Source organism: Dendrobates tinctorius, unplaced genomic scaffold (assembly GCF_039654945.1).
Source record: "Dendrobates tinctorius isolate UK_male_01 unplaced genomic scaffold, ASM3965494v1 ptg000447l, whole genome shotgun sequence".
Lineage (NCBI taxonomy): Eukaryota > Metazoa > Chordata > Amphibia > Anura > Dendrobatidae > Dendrobates > Dendrobates tinctorius.
Window position 1 is genome coordinate 131,158 of NW_027362109.1, and position 21,593 is coordinate 152,750.

The following is a 21,593-nucleotide window of genomic DNA, read 5'->3' on the forward strand; positions in this document are numbered from 1 at the left end:
GAACTACCGAGAACCAGCTGACGGTGCTGGAACCTGGAGGGGTAGCAGAAGGAACAACAGCCAATGACACAACCGTGGACCAGCTGACGGTGCTGGAACATGGTTACTAAGCAGGAGGTACCTGTGCTCCAAAGCACTACCAAGGACCAGCAGACATTGCTGGAACTCGGATACCAAGAAGGAGGCACCTAGGCCAAAGGCTCTGCCGAGAACCAGCTGACGGTGCTGGAACCCGGATGGGTAGCAGAAGGTACCCAGGAAAAAAACAAAGCTGCAAGGCAGTGAGCCGGCCGCAGATACCGAAACCCACAGTTCTACAGGGGGTGCTTGTCCTATTGGCACTACGGAACCAGCCTTTATTACCAGAACCCGCAGCCCACATAGGAAGCACCGAAACTGCAGGCACCATAGACTCGGCTAACCCAACCGCAACACGACAGGACAACGTATCGGTGGCAAAGTGACGTTGACACTACCCAGAAACAGCAGGCGTGCTGGAACCAGGCTGGGCAGGAGGGAGAAGCTTACTACAGACATATGGAAGAAGAACTGAGCTTACTACATAGATATGGATATGGATCAGAACGGAGAATACTCCAGAGATATGGGAGCAGAATGGAGCTTACTACAGAGATATTGGCTCAGAAAAGAGCTTACTCCAGAGATATGGGAGCAGAACCGAGCTTACTACAGCGGTATGGGAGCAGAACCGAGCTTACTTGTCACAATCCATTTTTGGATCTGTGTCAGAGTCTGGACTCTCTTATATAAACCTTTTTCCTTTCAGGCCCTGGGGGTTAATATGGGTTTTTTTCCCGGTGGCTGCTGGTGTTACTACAACTGTAGTTGCTCTGCTGCTGGTTTTCTCCTGGTGGCCGCTGGTGTTACTACATGTTCAATTAGCCAGCATGTGGTGACCTCCCCCCTCCATCCTATAAAAGATCATCAGCTGCTGCAGCTCCCTGTTGGTAATACTAGTCATTTGCTAACGAACCTTGGTGAAGTGTGGACCTACCTGGTGGAGAAGGGGTTCAGCTTATCTGGAGCAGTGGAGTTGCTGCTGGATGCTGATTGGGTGCCTTTCTCTGCTGCTTGGAGCATTGGCAGCAGATAAAGCTAAGTTTGCGTTTATAGTTGCTTTAACCCCGTGGTATCTGTTTTATTTTCCCTTGTGTTATTTGGTGCAGTTTACTTTATTCCCTGTCTCACCTCTTGGGGAGGGGGTTGGGGTTGAGCTCATGGCTAAACAGGGGATAGGGACAGGTCAGAGAATTGGGCCTCACTACCATTAAGTGTACCCCCAAGTTAAGGAAAGTCAGGGCACCCCCTAAACCTGAGGGACAGTTCAGGGGCCCAGGTTCCATGTCTCCTGCCTTTTCCCTACTGTCCTGTGACATTATTACCAACAATCCCATTTTTTCTGGTGAGCCATGGCCATAATGCATACCTGTCTCCAATTGCTGCAGACCCTCACTGAGGAGCGTGGGGTGCTGCGTGGTGTGGTGGAGCAGCAGCTACAGCAGTTGGTGGGTACGGGGCTTCAGCTCAGATGCAGGCTCAACCAGAGCCCAAGTTATCTCTCCCAGACAGGTTTTCTGGAGGGAGAGAATTTTTTGTTTTTAAGGAGGCCTACAAGCTACACTTCAGGCTCCACAATCGCTCATTAGGGAGTGAGGAACAGCAGGTGGGATTCACTATAGCCCTCCTTGAGGGTGATCCCCAATCCTGGGCCTTCTCCTTGCCGGCCGATTCACCATCTCTACGGTCGGTAGACGAGTTTTTTGTGGCTTTGGTGAATATGCCCAATGTAGTCCTTGCTAGGGAGGAGGACACACTGGTGCAGGAAGACGAGCCCAGGCAGGTGGGAAGAGGTGGTTCTCCAGCGGTGTTTCCTCCAGTTCGTCGTGGTGTGGGGGCATGTTTTAGCTATGGGCAGACTGGTCATGTTTTCAGGGTCTGCCCAACGAACGCCAAATCTTCTGTACCATCTAAGAAGCCGCGTCCCCCTGGTCGTGTGGAGGGAGGCGATCAGGGAGTGTATATTTCCTCCATTTTGCCCTATATTTTTGGTCTGGTAGGGTACTACTCTGTACTACTCTGGAACTACAGGAGTTTATTGGTCGCCTGAATAGCAACAACCAAAATATACGTTAAACATTCACATGCGATGCTGATAAGATTGAGTTCCTCTCTGTCATTGTTTAAAAGGATACTGATGGTCTGGGGCAGACCGATATTTTTAGGAAGATGACTTCTACTAATATGTTGTTACACGCTTCGCTATGTCATCCTGATCACATGGTCAGGTCTGTTCCCATTGGTCAGTTCCTCCAACTTTGTCGGATTTGCTCTATTAATGAGGATTTTGAGAGAAGAGCAGAGGAGCTAAAAATGAGATTCTTGGAACATGGCTATAGTCGGCATCTACTCAAAAGAGCCTATAACAGGGCTATTTATTCTTCCCAAAATGGCCTACTGTACAATAGGGAATCAGCTAGGAAGATGGAGGGACCTGGAAGCTATGCTTCATTGCAAATTATCATTCCCATTCTAGGCAGGTCAGGCAGGCTTTGTCTAAAGCATGTCCTATATTGAAAATTGACCCAATAATTGGCAAATTTATTCTGGATATACCAGTCATTACATTTAGGCGTGCTAAGAATCTGTGCAATCACCTCACCCGTAGTCATTATACAAGTGAGAGAAAGGGTACATTTTTGGATAATTTCACACATAGGAGTGGGTGTGTTCCGTGTGGACATTGAGTTGCCTGTCCCAACATTGAAAAGTGTGATTCTTTTTCCGATTCAGGTGGTGTTAAAAATTTTAAGATCAATAAATACATTACTTGTGCTACGAGATATGTTATTTATTATGTCACCTGTCCATGTGGATTAATTTATGTCGGTTTAACAACTAGACAATTCAAGGTTCGCGTGTACGAGTATGTGTTGGATATTCAGGCGGCGGCTGGCCACATGGATTCATCCACTCTTAAAACGTTACCCTGTCACTTTAAAAACTTTCATGACTGTGACAGTACGGTGCTACAGGTGAGGGGTATCGATGCCTTAAATATTGGGATTCGTGGTGGCAATCTGTTTCAAAGATTGGGTAAACTTGAGACTCGCTGGATCTGGACGCTTAATACGGTATATCCACAAGGACTAAACGAGAATTTGAGTTTCGATCCGTTCCTGTGACCACCTTACTGTTCCAGGTGGACATTGGGTGGATCTAATCCTTGCTATTTTTTATTGTTTTTATTATATTTTTAATTGTGTATTTTTCATGTATTAGGTATTTTTATGATATTTTGTGGATCTATGAAGATTCCAGAGTCCAGGATAGTAGCGGTACCTTGTACAGATGGACTAATTTCTACTGTTTTCTATGTCCATCCTATACCTATGTTTGAAGAAGATCCTTTGACGAGGTTGAAGATGAGTCGGGGGGATGTCTTTTGGATATCTTTATTTTGTTTATTTTATTTTATTTATTTTTCTATTTTTTTCAATGATATATAATTAGGACTGTATGATAATGTCTCTTATATAATCATATCTTGGTAATGCTGTTCTATATATTTTGTGGGCAATAATTAAATATAATATTATTATATCTTTCTTTGTGATATGATTGTATATCAATTTTGATATTGCTTGAAAATTGTGAATATAATATGAATTCTTATCTATTTTTATATTATCTATCAAAAAATATATATGGCATTCCCCTTTAAATATTATGCAGTGAAGGGTATGTTTCTATTGCTATTATAAAAACTTGTGGGATACATATAGGATGTTTTTTGATTGTTGGCACAGCTGCATGTGCGGTGGTGCTGCTTCTTATGTATTTGTACTATTCTGTATTACTCTGCTTTCTATTGTATTATGTTGCCCTTCTGCATATCTTGTGTCGGCGATGCATCCCACGCCAGACCTCAGGGACACCATGGTTTGGGTGCGGGCTGCCATGCCTTGTAAATATACACTATTTCACCTCCCTGGCAGCGCGTCACTTGTTCCCGCTTCCCCTCCTCTGCACATGCGACGCCTTCTTGGTTCATCGCCTCGGTCCCCGGCACGTGGTGCCTCCGGCGTCTGGTCACATGATAATGTGTTTCCAGTGCTGGGAGTTCCTGTGTCGGATGCTGGCATCTTGGACACCATGGTGATGCACCACCTCTTCTCTTATTAGGTATTACATTATTTCCGGCCTCCTCCCTTTATAACATCACTTAGGTCAACCTTTACCACGCCCCCTGATAAAGGAGTAATCCGAAACGTGCGTAGGGGAGGGCGGGCTGGCCTCTTGTAGACGCTGCTGCCATCTATCACCACTTATCACCAACAGGTAATTATTGTAAGACTTTATGCACTTTATTATACATACAGTATGTTGGACATTTGTTCATGTATACATTCTGATGTTTGAGCCCATATACTTCTGTGTATAGAAGTGAGAGTGATGGGTATACATGTATGCAGTGACTGCTTTATCTCTATGGCTGATATAGCTGGGCACTGTGCAATATGAATCAGGGCTGCAGTGCAGGGTGTTATGTCCACTGATGTTTTTAACTCCTTCTATCTTTGTCTGCTCATTTTGACTAATAAAAATTATATATTTTTTGCATTACATGGACTCTTGTGATTGCAATTTTTGTTGGTTTCCTTCCCTCCTTTGTATGATTATTGGCAATCTGTTCTTACCAGTCCTATGCATTGTTTGGGGATCTATGGCCAGTCATATTTATATGATTTTGTGAGATTTATATATAATATATACATTTGGATATTATCCATTCATATATTCCTTTTGGTCCATTGTTGCCCCAGACATTCTAATGTCTTTCATATATTTCTTTATATCTAAGTACAGCAGCATATAGAAATAATGCCCCCATGCCTCCTTATAATAATTCTCCTTCACCCTTTATAGTAATAATATTGACCCCGTACCTTCTTACCCCCGTGATTGCTTATAATAATATGTCTCCTGTTCTCTCCCTGTAATGATACTGATTTTGCAGTCTGCCTCCTGATAGTAATGCCCCTGAGCAGGAGCATAAGTAGAAATCACTGGAACGCCAAACCAAAAGTCTTATTATTATGTATTATTATTATTATTATAGCGACATTTAATCCATGGCGCTTTACATGTGAGGAGGGGTGTACATAATAAAAGACAAGTACAGTAATCTTTTTTTAACTCCTTAGTGACTGAGCCAATTTGCAGCTTACTGACCAGGCCAATTTTTACAATTCTGACGACTGTCACTTTGAGGTTATAACTTTGGAACACTTTAACAGATCCCGCCGATTCTGAGACTGTTTTTCATGACATATTTTACTTCATGTTAGTGGTAAATGTTCTTCGAAATGACTTGTGTTTATTTATGAAAAAAACGGAAATATGGCAAAAAAATTTCAAATTTTGCAATTTTCAAATTTTGAATTTTTATGCCCTTAAATCAGAGAGATATGTTACACAAAATACTTAATAAATAACATTTCCCACATGCCTGCTTTACAGTAGCATAATTTTTGTTGTTAGGAAGTTATAAGGGTTAAAAGTTGACCAACGATTTCACATTTTTACAACAAAATTTGCAAAACCATTTTTTTAGGGACCACCTCACATTTGAAGTCACTTTGAGAGGTCAATATGACAGAAAATACACAAAAGTGACACCATTCTAACAACTGCACCCCTCAAGGTGCTCAAAACCACATTCAAGAAGATTATTAACCCTTTACGTGCTTCACAGGAACTGAACAACGTGGAAGAAAAAATTTAACATTTAACTTTTTTTTACAAACATTTTATTTCAGAACCAATTTTTTTATTTTCACAAGCGTAAAAAGAGAAAATAAAACACAAAATTTGCTGTGCAATTTTTCCTGAATACGGTGATACCCCATATGTGGGGGTAAACCACTGTTTGGGCGCACGGCAGGGCTTGGAATGGAAGGAGCGCCGTTTGACTTTTTCTATGCAGAATTGGCTGGAATTGAAATCGGATGCCATGCCGCGTTTGTAGAGTCCCTGATGTGCCTAAACAGTGGAAACCCCCAACAATTGACACCATTTTGGAAACTAGACCCCTTAAGGAACTTAACTAGATGTGTGGTGAGCACTTTGAACCTCCAAGTGCTTCACAGAAGTTTATAACGCAGAGCCGTGAAAATAAAAAATCATATTTTTTTTACAAAAATTATCTTTTTGTCCCTGAATTTTTATTTTCACAAGGGTAACAGGAGAAATTAGACCCCCAAAGTTGTGCAATTTGTCCTGAGTTCGTCGATACCCCTTATGTGGGGGTAAATGACTGTTAGGGGGCACGGTAGAGCTCAGAAGTGAAGGAACGTCATTTGACTTTTTCAATGCAGAATTGGCTGGAATTGAGGTCAAACGCCATGTCACGTTTGGAGACCCCTTGATGTGCCTAAACAGTGGAAACCCCCTACAAGTGACACCATTTTGGAAACTAGACCCCCCAATGAGTTTATCTAGGTGTGTGGTGAGCACTTTGAACCCCCTAGTGCTTCACAGAAGTTTATAACGCAGCCGTGAAAATAAAAAATAATTTTTTTTTCCACAAAAATGATTTTTTAGCCACCAATTTTTTAATTTTCCCAAGGGTAACTGTAGAAATTAGACCCCCAAAGTTATTGTGCAATTTGTCTTGAGTACGCTGATTCCCCATATGTTGGGGTAAACCACTGTTTGGGCACACGTCGGGGCTTGGAAGGGAGGGAGCATCATTTGACTTTTTCAACGCAAAATTGGTTGGAATCAATGGTGGCACCATGTCGCGTTTAGAGACCCTGTGATGTGCCTAAGTAGTGGAAACCCCTCAATTCTAACAACAACCCTAACCCCAACACACCCGTAACCTTAATCCCAACCCTAATCATAACTCTAACCACAAACCTAACCCCAACACACCCCTAACTCTAATCCCAACCCTAACCATAACCCTAACCCCAACACAACCCTAACCCTAACCACAACCCTAAACACAAACCTAACACCAACACACCCCTAGCCCTAATTCTTAACCCTAGTCCCAACCCTAACCCTAATGCCAAACCTAACCCTAATCCTAACGCCAATCCCAACCCTAACCCTAATTCCCACCCTAATGCTAACACTAACCCTAATGGAAAAATGAAAATAAAAATATTTTCTTTATTTCATTATTTTTCCCACCTATGGGGTGATAAAGTGGGGGTTTATTTGCTATTTTTTTATTTTGATCACTGTGATAGGGTCTATCACAGTGACCAAAATGAACCAATAGGAAAAATCTTCCTATTGTTGCCGGGTACCGGCCGGCATATCTCGGCGGGCGCACTGCGCATGCGCCCACCATTTTCTTCCCAGAAGAAGATGGCGGCACCCATGGAGGGTAAGCACGAGGGCCGAGGACCACCGGGAGGTACCGGGGGGGTTGGGGATCCTATTTCTCTCTCCTCTCATGTGCGATCACATCATAGGAGAGAGAAATTGAATGGCACATTGGACTTTTTTTTCGGTCGCCGTTATACGGTTAATAACGGCGATGGCAAAAGCGGGGTCAGTAAAAATCAACCCGAATCATGTTCTTTGGAGTCTCGGCTACCTCCGGCAGCTAAGACCCCGGAGAAAATCCGACTCTGGGGGTTGCTATACACTTTCTCCACAGCGCTGTTAATTAACGGCGATGTGGTTTAGGTACCCTTAACTACCGCAATTAAAAGGCGTATTGGTGGTCGTTAAGGGGTTAAACTGTTTATTTTTTAAATATTTTCTATTTTCTTGTACAAATAACATCATAAACACAAGTAGACTTGTAGCAATATTATGCAAAACAATGCAAAACATTTTAGAAGTTTCATCCAGTGGTACAGTACTCAGAACTTCTGCTCCTACTAACATTAGGTCAAACATCTAATACATCATCTAAGAGTAGGTGTGGTACAGGGAAGACATAGGGAAAAAGTCAGGGAGGGGGGAAAAAAAAGAAAGAAAAGAAGCACGTAACATCAATTGGTTAGCTTAGTTACATAGTCATCCCATGGATTCCATATGCGATTAACCCCTTCCTGACCTTTGACACAGCGTATGCATCCTGAAAGTCAGTGCCAATCTGACCTGTGACGCATATGCTGTGTCATGGAAGGATCGCGTTCCTGCGGGTCAGGTGACTGGGGTCACTGAAAGGTCACCTCACCCGAAGGCACAAGACCCTTTGTACTTCACCTCGGGGGGTGCGTTAGCCCCCCCCCGTGGCTACGATCGCTCTGATTGGCTGTTAAAAGTGAAACAGCCAATCAGAGCGATTTGTAATATTTCATCAATGAAATTTGGTGAAATATTACAATCCAGCCATGGCTGATGCTGCAATAGCATCTGTCATGGCTGGAAACCGAGATCCGACCCCCCCACACCAAATGATGGGGGCGATCAGCCCCCACCACTGACTAACGGCGTCGATCTGCCGCCGCCGTAACCATCTGCTCCTCTCCCCCTTCCCTCCACTTCCCCCGCCTTCTGATCCCCCCTCACCTGTCCTAGTATCTCCGATGTCCCTGTGTCCGTCCCGGTGTCCCTCCCAAATCCTTCATGGGCGCTGCCATCCTGCAAAATGGCGGGCACATGCGCAGTGCGCCCACCGGCTGGCAGATTCCGTTCATTTATTTTGATCACTGTGATAAACTCTCACAGTGATCAAAATAAAAAAAGTAAATAAACCCCCCCTTTATCACCCCCAAAGGGGGCGCCGGAGAGCTGTGCCTGTGTAGTTACGTCACGGTGGTGACGTGGGAGGAACGGGTCCATGTGTGTTCCTCCACACGGGGATATGAACACACACACAAAATGCGCCACACACTACCACGTGCTTCAACACATATACCACCATCAGCACACATTTCACCACACATACACCAACCTCGCCACCTAAAAGTCCAAACACAAAAGTCGCCACTCAAAACTCGCCACGCTGTCCCAGAGCTGTTTAAAAGATGAAAAATGAGCTGTGATTGGTTGCTATCAGCAACAGTTTTCTTTGTAAACAGTTGTGGTAACTGAGGCCTATTATTCTTATCATTTCTATGGTGTTATCATCCTTCTGTAAAGCTGGAAATAACACAATTTATTACCGTGCCAACACAGACCACCCTCTGACACAGACTGCAGGGGGAGCCCAGTATCACACAGGACAGAATTAGACACACGGCTCAGCAGACAGTATCACACAGGATAGGATTAAATACACAGCTCAGCCGTCAGTATCACACAGGATAGGATTAGATACACAGCTCAGCAGTCAGTATCACACAGGATAGGATTAGATACACAGCTCAGCAGTCAGTATCACACAGGATACGATTAGATACACAGCTCAGCAGTCAGTATCACACAGGATAGGAATAGATACACGGCTCAGCAGACAGTATCACACAGGATAGGATTAGATACGCAGCTCAGCACACAGTATCACACAGAATAGTATTAGATACACTGCTCAGCAGACAGTATCACACAGAATAGGATTAGATACACGGCTCAGCAGTCAGTATCACACAGGATAGGATTAGATGCACGGTTTTATGTGCAATATAATCATTATAATTTGTTATAACTAACTACAGTTGGTTACTATGCCCAGGCAACGCCGGGCTCTTCAGCAAGTATAATATAAACGCCAGCAAATCTAATAAATGGATAATTAGATACTTGTGTCCATGGGATTAGCTCAGTATTGTAGCTTCATTGATGTAAAATGGGATAAGCTGCAATAAAAAGTGCCGTCCTATGAACAATGTCTCGGTTTCTTCACACCAATTGCTGTTTGTGCACATCGGCAGCAAATAAAATGTTCTTACCACCGACAATTGGTTTAAGTCCGGGATCACACATGCGAGAAACTTGGACGAGTCTCGCATGATAATACCCGGAACTGCCGCCTGCACTCGGGAGCGGAGCGTGCGGCTGCATAGCAATGTGTGATCCTGGCCTAATTTGAAAACTCCCACATCAGGTGTCTGACAGGTTCACTGCCAAGAGGGTTTCTGGGGATACAAATCAGCAATAATTTCTTTAATTGGAAAAACTAGTATGCATTTTTTTTTTTGCATTTCTGAATATTCCAATTTATTATCAACATTATGAAGGTTGCTTTGTTTTGTTTGTTTTTTTGTGAAATTGCTTTTTTCATATTTTACTTTATGCAAACAAATTTTGGTTTGAATTCTTGCTGCAAGATGGTTTGTATTCTCCTGTTACCTGGCATTAAAATTCAGGTAGTGTCTATTATAAAAATGAATCCCTATCGTATAGCTATCAATGTAGTGTTGGGAGTAAGCAATGCCACAGGAGATAGGAGTTGTGACAAGAGTTGAGAGAATTTTGCAAAATTTGGTTCGGATTACGATCGCCGGCGATTATTATATTTGCAGTATTCACCAAACGTCAATGGGTCTAGAGTTGAGCGAATATGTTCGGGACTGATCATCAAACATAAATTCTGCACGAATAGGGTACAAAAAAAGGCATGAATATGGCAAACTCGGATTTGGTGATGGTTTACGAACATATTCTCTCAACTCTAGTTGTAAAGCTACACGAGATGGAAAAAGCTAACCATACACATTGGGTAGCCGTGTGCTGAATGTTCGGCCAAAGACTATCACTCCCGTCTCCACATACTTGTGAGTGCTAGGGATTTTGGGATTATCTCCCTTGAGAACAAAAGTATCAGGCATTGCCACTCCACCTGCCCGGTCCTTCTCTCTTCTATGGGGGGAGAGCCAGGAGCTGCCCATACACATCAGATGGCCAAGCGATCCTCCCAAAATCTGTGGCTTTGACCGGCTTTCAACTAACGTGTATTGGGGCTGTTATTGTGACTGTCCCAAAAAAGGTAATGGTAAACTGTACCTCCCTTCTAATGGGATGGGGTCCCTTTACCTCTCTGTAGCCCACCTGTAATTGGCAAGTAACAGTTCAGTGCTCATATTCTGCTACATGTGTAAGCTATTAAAATGAGCCTTTATTAGATTTTAATAACTTCATTATTCACTATTTTGAAGCCTTTTGGGTCCTGATTTATTAAGCTGTTTTCAGCATAATTCTGGTGAAGTTGCACAAAAATCTTGCAACATTTGGAGTTTACTTTACAAGCCAGCTATGCCAATATGGACAGGGCATGGCTGCACCCACCTGCATAAAGAGTCTGACTGGGGTATATTGACGGCACCAGAATTGGGTGGATTGTACTCCAGCAATCCTCTTCTTAAACTGGCCTGCACAGCACAGTTTTAATGAATCGTCCCTTCTATTTTATTATTAAAAAAAAAATTGTATATAATTTTTTTTTTCCCCCAAGCCAAATCTAACCACTATTATTTCACGTTGCCAATACTTGCAGCAGGTCTCTGAGACCAAAATCAACCAAGATATAAAAGTACATGCGAATAATTGCACTATGCTGGACTATGGATACACAAACACTATATTTTTCCAGTTAATGATCTTCACTTGTAGGCTTTCCGTGAATGCTTTATATGTGTATCAATTTTTTTTATTAAAGTTGTGGATAATTTGAATCTTCTCTTTTGTTTGTGCAATGTAGCAAAGCCCTGCAGCCCATTGTAGAGCACGGGAACATGGAATAACTATTATTGGCATAGTGTGTTTTTATTAACCTATTCGTTGTCTTAAGCATTCTGCGTTAAAAAATAACCTGAATAAAGGTTCGGCACTCATCACTAAGGAATTTGGCAGGAGATAGCAGTAATTACATATACTACTACTTTTTGAAGCTATTTGACTATGGAGCCAGCCTGGTATGTATCTCGACCCATGCGCCAGCCCACAGACTATTTAAAAGGTATTTTTTAGGATCTCCATTTGGACTACAAGCAGTGAGCTGGATCCATTTTTTTTCTTTCTTCTTGATGGCTATAACTTATTAACTTGATCAGAAGCGTAGCTAGGGGTTCGGCTTAGGGTGGGGGCGAAAAAATCTGAGTGGGCTCCTAACCGGTAACCCTGATTACAACTCAGGTTGGCACACTCAAGTCGTGAGTATAGGAGAACCTCAGCAGATGACCGCGCTGTAACTGAAACAAATCTCTATAAAAAAAACAATACTGATATTACCGCCATATGGTGATCTCATAGTGGTAGATACCAGTCCTGCAGCATATACAAGAGTTTACTATACAGTTACATATGATAACTTACAGGCCCCGTTCTTTCTGATAATCGTTCACTTTTACACTTTACTCAGACCGACATGTCTACTTCTCCAGCCAGGACTCATCTGCAGAGAATACAACAAAGACACATTTGACTTCTCACATTTCCAGCTTAGTACCCATCTATCTCCAACCTGCACAAACTACTCACCCAATACTGAGCCGTTGCTGCCGTATGTGTCCCTACTATTGTACCTGATACAGCAGCAGTGGCTCAGCATTGGGGTATGTGTCCCTACTATTGTACCTGATACCCCAATACTGAGCCGCTGCTGCCGTATGTGTCCCTATTACTGCACCTGATACCCCAATACTGAACCGCTGCTGCCATATGTGTCCCTATATTGTACCTGATACCCCAATACTGAGCCACTGCTGCCGTATGTGTCCCTATTACTGCACCTGATACCCCAATACTGACCGCTGCTGCCGTATGTGTCCCTACTATTGTACCTGATACCCCAATACTGAGCCGCTGCTGCCGTATGTGTCCCTACTATTGTACCTGATACCCCAATACTGAGCTGCTGCTGCTGCCGTATGTGTCCCTATTAATGCACCTGCTGTGTGGTACAAGCGCAGGAATCCTCTAACTGCCTCACATAATAATGCCACTATTGTGCCCTTTACATAGCAGAATGTCTCTTGTGCCCTCACAGTAGCTCTCACACTGTATATAGACCCCCATACTGTATGATGGCCCCCACAGTAGCTCCCACGCTGTATATAGACCCCCATACTGTATGATGGCCCCCACAGTAACTCCCACACTGTATATAGACCCCCATACTGTATGATGGCCCCCAAAGTAGCTCCCACACTGTATATAGACCTCCATACTGTATGATGGCCCCCACAGTAGCTCCCACACTGTATATAGACCCCCATATTGTATGATGGCCCCCACAGTAGCTCCCACACTGTATATAGACCCCCATACTGTATGATGGCCCTCACAGTAGCTCCCACACTGTATATAGGCCCCCATACTGTATGACAGCCCCCACAGTAGCCTTTAAACTGTACTGTATAATGGCCCCCACATTAGCGCTCACGCTCTATACTGGCCCCACACTAGCTCCCATACTGTATAATGACCCCTGCATTAGCTCTCACGCTCTATACTGGCCCCACACCAGCTCCCATACTGTATACTGACTCCCGCATTAGCTCATCCGCTGGATTATGACCCTCGAATTAGCTCTAACACTGTATAATGGCCCCCGCTGTAGCTCCCATGCCTCTGATTCTGGTCTCTGTCAGTCCCTGTCTGTGAGCTACAACCTGCACAGTCCTGATATACTGTATATGACAAAGAACTAAATAGAAGAAAATATAAACAGCCAGTGGGTGCGTATAGAGTCCAGGATATGGGTATAGCTCCCTGAATGTACCCAGGTGACCCTAAAAGAAATATTCTTGGCTGAACAAGACCCCAAAGAGGGAGAAAGAAAGAGGGAATTAGAAGAGAGGGAGGTAAAATATTACTCATGTAAAGAAGAAAAGTGCACCCTGGTACGTCTTCTCTTTTATTCCCCTTTCTGCCTTTGGGGGGGTCTTGTCCAGACTGAGTATATGTTCAGGGGTCTATATGTGATCAGCTATACGCACCTGCTGGCTGTTTGTATTTTCTTCTATTTGGCTCTTTATCATATATATTCATCCTCAACTTTGTGGGGATTATTTTTTTTAGTAAAAAGTTATATACCGTAATTGGCTTTTCATGTTTGCCACCCTGGATTTACAATATGAGATGATATGACCCTCACCCCGGCTACAGGACCAAGTCACGGGGGGGGGGTGTATGTATACTGTATATATACATATATGTAGAGATAAATGAAATATACGGCTGCCAAACATTTCAGGCATTTACCGATCTTCAATATAGCAGCAAAAATGAAAGTAGCACACCGCTTAGACAAAATGAAAAAAAACAGAGTTTTGATTCTCCTGGAAAAAGGTTCTCAGTAAACTGAAACATTGCTGAGCCCCAATGAGCTATTAAAACACTATTTCTTAATTTTGTCAATAGACTGCTGCCTTCAGTTTTTACTACTTTAGATTTTTACATTTATATACCATATATACCATATACCGTATATACTCGAATATAAGCCGAGATTTTCAGCCCGTTTTTTGGGGCTGAAAGTCCCCCTCTCGGCTTATATTCGAGTCATATACACCGGGGGGTCAGAGGGGGAGGGGGGCGGGGGTGTCAGGTCATACTTACCCGTCCTAACGCTGTCTCTTGAGCCCCCAGCTTCTCCCCGTGCTCTCTCTTCCTGCCTTCAGCGGTCACGTGGTGCCGCTCATTAAAACTCATGAATATGCGCATATTAATGAGCGGCACCATGTGACCGCTGAAGGCAGGAAGAGAGAGCGCGGAGAAGCTGGGGGCTCAAGAGACAGCGTCAGGACGGGTAAGTATAGCGATACTCACCTGTCCTGCGTCCATGGCTGCTTGCTGCTGTCTGTCATCGGTCAGTGACTTCAGACAGCAGAGGGCGCGGTGACGTGGTTAGTGCGTGCCGCGCCCCCTGCAGTCTGAACGTCACTGACTGATGACGTGGCAGATAGCGGTGAGCAGCCATGGACGCAGGACAGGTGAGAATCTGACACCCAGCGACGGAGAGGTGAGTATGTCATTTTTTTATTTTTACATGCAGCAGCAGCATGGGGGCAGCACATGGGGGAATAATCTTAAGGAGCTTCTAATGGGGGCAGCACATGGGGGAACAATATGGAGCTTCTAATGGGGGCAGTATATGGGGGAACAATATGGAGCTTCTAATGGGGGCAGCATATGGGGGAACAATATGGAGCTTCTTATGGGGGCAGCATATGGGGGAACAATATGGAGCTTCTAATGGGGGCAGTATATGGGGGAACAATATGGAGCTTCTAATGGGGGCAGTATATGGGGGAACAATATGGAGCTTCTAATGGGGGCAGCATATGGGGGAACAATATGGAGCTTCTAATGGGGGCAGCATATGGGGGAACAATATGGAGCTTCTAATGGGGGCAGCATATGGGGGAACAATATGGAGCTTCTAATGGGGGCAGTATATGGGGGAGCAATATGGAGCTTCTAATGGGGGCAGTATATGGGGGAACAATATGGAGCTTCTAATGGGGGCAGCATATGGGGGAACAATATGGAGCTTCTAATGGGGGCAGCATATGGGGGAACAATATGGAGCTTCTTATGGGGGCAGCATATGGGGGAACAATATGGAGCTTCTAATGGGGGCAGTATATGGGGGAACAGTATGGAGCTTCTAATGGGGGCAGCATATGGGGAAACAATATGGAGCTTCTAATGGGGGCAGCATATGGGGGAACAATATGGAGCTTCTTATGGGGGCAGCATATGGGGGAACAATATGGAGCTTCTAATGGGGGCAGTATATGGGGGAACAATATGGAGCTTCTAATGGGGGCAGTATATGGGGGAACAATATGGAGCTTCTAATGGGGGCAGCATATGGGGGAACAATATGGAGCTTCTAATGGGGGCAGCATATGGGGGAACAATATGGAGCTTCTTATGGGGGCAGCATATGGGGGAACAATATGGAGCTTCTAATGGGGGCAGTATATGGGGGAACAATATGGAGCTTCTAATGGGGGCCGCATATGGGGGAACAATATGGAGCTTCTAATGGGGGCAGCATATGGGGGAACAATATGGAGCTTCTTATGGGGGCAGCATATGGGGGAACAATATGGAGCTTCTAATGGGGGCAGCATATGGGGGAACAATATGGAGCTTCTTATGGGGGCAGTATATGGGGGAACAATATGGAGCTTCTAATGGGGGTAGTATATGGGGGAATAATCTATGGAGCTTCTTATGGGGGCAGTATATGGGGGAATAATCTATGGAGCTTCTTATGGGGGCAGCATATGGGGAATAATCTATGGAGCATTTCCCACCCTAGGCTTATACTCGAGTCAATAAGTTTTCCCAGTTTTTTGTGGCAAAATTAGGGGGGTCGGCTTATACTCGGGTCGGCTTATACTCGAGTATATACGGTATATGATATCACTCATGTCAGTGGCTCTGAGGCACAGTGAGATTTATGGCAGCTGATTTGCACTGACAGAGACATCTTCTGAGCTGTATAAGAGTTCAAGCAGCCGCCATAAATCTACTGTGCCTCAGATACAAGAAAATAAACCATCCAGGATTTGTCAGGAGGTGAGCAGCGTCCTCCCCCCTCCTCACTGCACAGACCCCTCAGGGCCCCCCGAGTTCTTACTCACAGCACCGTCTTGTCCTGCTCCTGTCCAGGTGAAGAAGCTAGTGCTGTGTGGTGACCTCTCTCCTGCAGACACACAAGGAGCAGTGTGGGCATGTCTGCAGTTCGCTGGAGGAAGCTTAAAGCTATAATCTCCCTGCAACTACAGTGCAGCATCAGTGAGCTGCGCACGCTGACATGGTTAACAGTGGCAGAAGCTCTGGATGGGCCCCTCAGATCAAGAGGCCCGGGGCGACTGCACCCTCTGCCCCCCTGCTAGCTACGCTGCTGAACTTGATCTAAGTTCACATTGTGTCTTTGTCTATGGTTGGGGGCTTGCAGCTGAAGCCCTAGAAAAACGTTTTCCGATGTTTGTGTTAATGGAGCCATCTACTATATAATCGTCTAATTTTGTCTGTCTGTTTGCAATGGAAATCCCGCGTTTCTGATTGGTCGTGGCCGGCCGGACGCGACCGATCAGCTACAGGCGCAGTCCGGCCGCGAATTGGCACGGATTTCGAACGACGCACGCCACCGCCAGGCGATATGCTGCGTTAGCCGCTGATCTCCCGACGGTTGCCTCGGGTCATCTCCTGCACGCACGGATTTGCCGCAATCAGCGATATTGGCGCGGAATTTAAATGGGATCTGTCACCCCATTTTTGGCCTATCAGCTGCAGCCACCACCATCAGGGGCTCATCTACAGCATTTTGTAATGCTGTAGATAAGCCCCCGGTGAAACCTGAAAGATAAGAAAAAAGAGTTAGATTATACTCACCCTGGTGTCTGGTCCAATGGGTGTCGCCGTAACATCCGGCACCTCCCATCTTCATATGATGACGCATGCATACTTTATCGGCCCTGTTGAGGGCAGAGCAGAGTACTGCAGTGCACAGGCGCCGAACCTCTCTGACCTTTCCTGGTGCCTGCGCACTGCAGTACTTTACAATACCCTCAACAGAAGCAAGGAGGAGGACATCATCGTATGAAGATGGGAGGCACCGGACCACGACACCCACCCCCCCTGGTGAGTATAATCTAACATGTTTTTCTTATTTTTCAGGTTTCATCAGGGGCTTGTCTACAGCATTACAGCATTACGTTATCATCTTTGAATCGTCCTGTGAGCGCGGTGCCTTTCTCTATCTAAAAATTTATTATTATATTATTATTATTATTTCAGCTATAAGCTGCGGCCACTGCCTTTCTACAGCATTCTAGAATGCTGTTGATAAGCCCCGAATGGCAGTGGCCGCAGCTTATAGCTGAAAAACAATATAAGCCTATGGAGCGTCCGAACAAGGCCCCATAGACTTGCATTATAGAAGAGACTTCTTGCTCACACCGAGAGCATAGAGTGAGCCGAAGAGTCTGAAGAGCGATGACAGGCGATTCCGACAGCTAAATAGGAAAGGGTTATTTACAGTTAGAGCAGTCACACTATGGAATGCCCAACTACAAGAACTACTAATAGCAGACACTACAACAGCTTTTAACCAGGGCTGGATGATTTCCTCAATACACATAACATTGTGGGTTATATTTAATTTAGTGACAAAATGGACAATTGGTGGAGAAAGGTTAAACTTGATGGACCTAGGTCTTTTTTCAACCTATGTATGTAGCTATGTATCTATGACATCACACAAAACAGGAGCCGGACAGAGCTTGATCTCAGAGAAGACGGCAGTAGGGAAGTATATTACCCCACCACACTACAATACATACACGTTTAGTGAAAAAAGCAAAACATCATGAGGATTCTTCAAACATGTATGACGTACAGTATTGGTATGCCATATATTTCAGAAATATTCTATTACAAAGGAATATTAATTAATTCAGAATTTTTATTTAATTTTTTTAAATTGGGAATTCCCTATCAGTATGTCTTTGGAGTGTGGGAGGAAACCGGAGTACCCGGAGGAAACCCACGCAAACACGGGGAGAACATACAAACTCCTTGCAGATGTTTTCCTTAGTGACATTTAAACCCAGGATCCCAGTGCTGCAAAGCAACAGTGATAACCACTGAGCCACCGTGCTGCCCAAGTACAGCTTTGATGATGGACTTGCTGTACTAGATGTATATGGTGCCCTAAGGACAGATTGGACAAATGCATCTTCTGATGCTGCGAGCGGCCCTGGATATTCCACGCCGGCAGGATGATATAATCCGGCGGAAGATGGAACCTTTGAGAAGAGATATAAAACTAATGTAAGTAATGGGACTCCATATTAGAGGATACTGCTTTGGTGTCATTGTGGCAGGACGGTAGAGAAATCTTATCTGTGCAGAGGAACAGGATCATTGTCACTCATCATACATGTGACAATCCCACCACTGACAGATAACATCTTCTCCACATGAATTATTCTCACTGGCCAACATCAATCAACATAGGCCTTATTATCACACTTACGTCTTCTAGGTTCTCGCTCTTCTACTATTTTGGCATTTTGATCTTCTACCAGTTTATTGCAGAGTTATTTTTCTTCTCAACTAGAAATTTATATAAAAAGTAAAAAATCAAGTCAATGATCATTGTCAGTCATCATACATGTGGCAATTGTATAACTGGGAGTTAACATCTCCTCCTCGTGACTATTTCTCAATCGCCGACATCAGACAGCATAGACCTTATTGTCACACTTACCTCTGCTAGGCTCTGTCTCTGGGACTATTTCTGGGTCTTGATCTTCTTCCAGTTTTAATGCAGATGTATTTTTTGTCTCATCTTGAAATTCATGTAAAAAAGTAAGAAAAACAAGTCAATGATCATTGTCAGTCATCATACATGTGGCAATCGTATAATTGGGAGTTAACATCTCCTCCTCGTGACTAATTCTCAATCGCCGACATCAGACAACATTGACCTTATTGTCACACTTACCTCTGCTAGGTTCTGTCTCTGGGACTATTTCTGGGTCTTGATCTTCTTCCAGTTTTAATGCAGAGGTATTTTTTGTCTCATCTTGAAATTCATGTAAAAAAGTAAGAAAAACAAGTCAATGATCATTGTCAGTCATAGATGTGAAAATCCCACCATTGATATATAATATATCCTCCTCGGGAATTATTCTCAGACGCCAACATCAGACAACATAGACCTTATTGTCACACTTACCTCTGCTAAGTTCTGTCTTTACTACTATTTCTGGTTTTTGCTCTTCCAGTTTTAGTGCAGATGTATTTTTCGTATCAACTGGAAATTCAGGTAAAAAAGTAAGAAAAACAAGTCATTGATCATTGTCAGTCATCAATGTGAAAATCCCACCATTGACATATAGTGATGGGTGAGTGTGCTTGTTAATGGAGCTTTCCGAGCATGCTCAGGTGTTCTCCAAGTATTTTGAGCATACTCGTGAATTAAGTTTTAGTCCTCGCAGCTGCATGATTTGCGGCTGCTGGAACGCCTGAATACATGTGGGGATTTTTGCTAAAGAACGGGCAATCGCCACATGTATTCAGGCTGTCAGCCGCAAATCATGCAGCTGCGGGGACTGACTGTCTGATGTCGGTGACTGAGAATAATTCCCGAGAAGGATATATTATATGTAGTGATGAGCGATTGTGCTCGTTACTTGAGTTTTCCAAGCATGCTCAGGTGTTCTCCGGGTGCGCTCCGAGTGCTCTCCGAGTATTTTGGGCGTGCTCGGAAATTAAATTTTAGTCCCTGCAGCTGCATGGTTTGCAGCTGCTAGACAGTCTGAATACATGCGGGGATGATTGCATGTTTTTTTGGAAATCCCCACATGTATTCAGGCTCTCTAGCAGTCTCAAATCATGCAGCTGCGGGGACTAAAACTGGATTTCCGAGCACGCCCAAACTACTCAGAGAACACCCGAGCATGTTCGGAAAACTCGAGTAAAGAGCACACTCGCTTATCACTACATATAATATATCCTCCTCATGAATTATTCTCAGTTGCCGACATCAGACAGCATAGACCTTATTGTCACACTTACCTCTACTAGGTTCTGTCTCTGCTACTATTTCTGGGTCTTGATCTTCTCCCAGTTTTAATGCAGAGGTATTTTTCGCCTCAACTGGAAATTCATATAAAAAAGTAAGAAAAACAAGTCAATGATTATTGTCAGTCATAGAAGTGAAAATCCCACCATTGACATATAGTGATGAGCGAGTGTGTTCGTTACTCGAGTTTTCCGAGCATTTTGATCGTGCTCATGAATTAAGTTTTAGTCCCCGCAGCTGCATGATTTGCAGCTTCTAGACAGCCTGAATACATGTGCGTATTGCCAGTTTTTTCGGAAATCCTCACATGAATTCAGGCTCTCTAGCAGTCTCAAATCATGCAGCTGCAGGGACTAAAACTTGATTTCCGAGCACGCCGAAACTACTCAGGGAACACTCGAACATGTTCAGAAAACTCGAGTAAAGAGCACATTCGCTCATCACTACATATAATATATATAAAGCAAGCTTTCGGGACTCCTTACGCCCCTTCATCAGGCTGATATGCATATCAGCAGCTTATCAGCTTGATGAAGGGACGTAAGGAGTCCCGAAAGCTTGCTTTGTAACAACATTCACTATTATTTGTTAGCCATTAAAAGGTATCATACCCACAAGATTCCTATTTTGTTTCTCTCACTGAGAGCACTTTATATATTTTTTTCTACTGGCTAACACGGTACCAAACCACTTTTTTCGTTTTACATATAATATATCCTCCTCGTGAATTATTCTGAATCGCCAACATCAGACCACATAGACCTTATTGTCACACTTACCTCTGCTAGGCTCTGTCTCTGCAAGTATTTCTGGGTCTTGCTCTTCTCCCAGTTTTAAAGCAGATGTATTTTTTGCCTCAACTGGAAAATTATATAAAAAAGTAAGAAAAACAAGTCAATAATCATTGTCAGTCATAGATGTGAAAATACCACATTGACATATAATATATCCTCCTCCTCAATTATTCTCAGTCTCCGACATCAGACCACATAGACCTAATTGTCACACCTCTGCTAGGTTCTGTCTCTGGGACTATTTCTGGGTCTTGATCTTCTCCCAGGTTTAATGCAGAGGTATTTTTTGTCTCATCTTGAAATTCATATAAAAAAGT

General features: G+C 43.9%; 2 long non-coding RNA genes across 2 annotated transcripts in view; both read right to left on the reverse strand.

Moving 5' to 3' along the window:
* The window catches only part of LOC141077395 (uncharacterized), a 94,009-nt gene extending 77,409 nt beyond the window's left edge, over positions 1–16,600 (reverse strand). The window contains exons 1-2 of the long non-coding RNA XR_012227552.1: positions 16,530–16,600; positions 12,244–12,322 (exon numbers count right to left, since the gene is read on the reverse strand). This is a non-coding gene — a long non-coding RNA (uncharacterized lncRNA). The remainder of the gene's footprint in view (positions 1–12,243; positions 12,323–16,529) is intronic.
* Positions 16,601–19,639: 3,039 nt separating this feature from the next.
* On the reverse strand, positions 19,640–21,334 carry LOC141077398 (uncharacterized). The gene is made up of 3 exons (XR_012227554.1): positions 21,262–21,334; positions 20,476–20,556; positions 19,640–19,711 (listed from the first exon to the last, which is right to left on the reverse strand). It is a non-coding gene; the product is annotated as an uncharacterized lncRNA (long non-coding RNA).
* Positions 21,335–21,593: the final 259 nt, after the last annotated feature.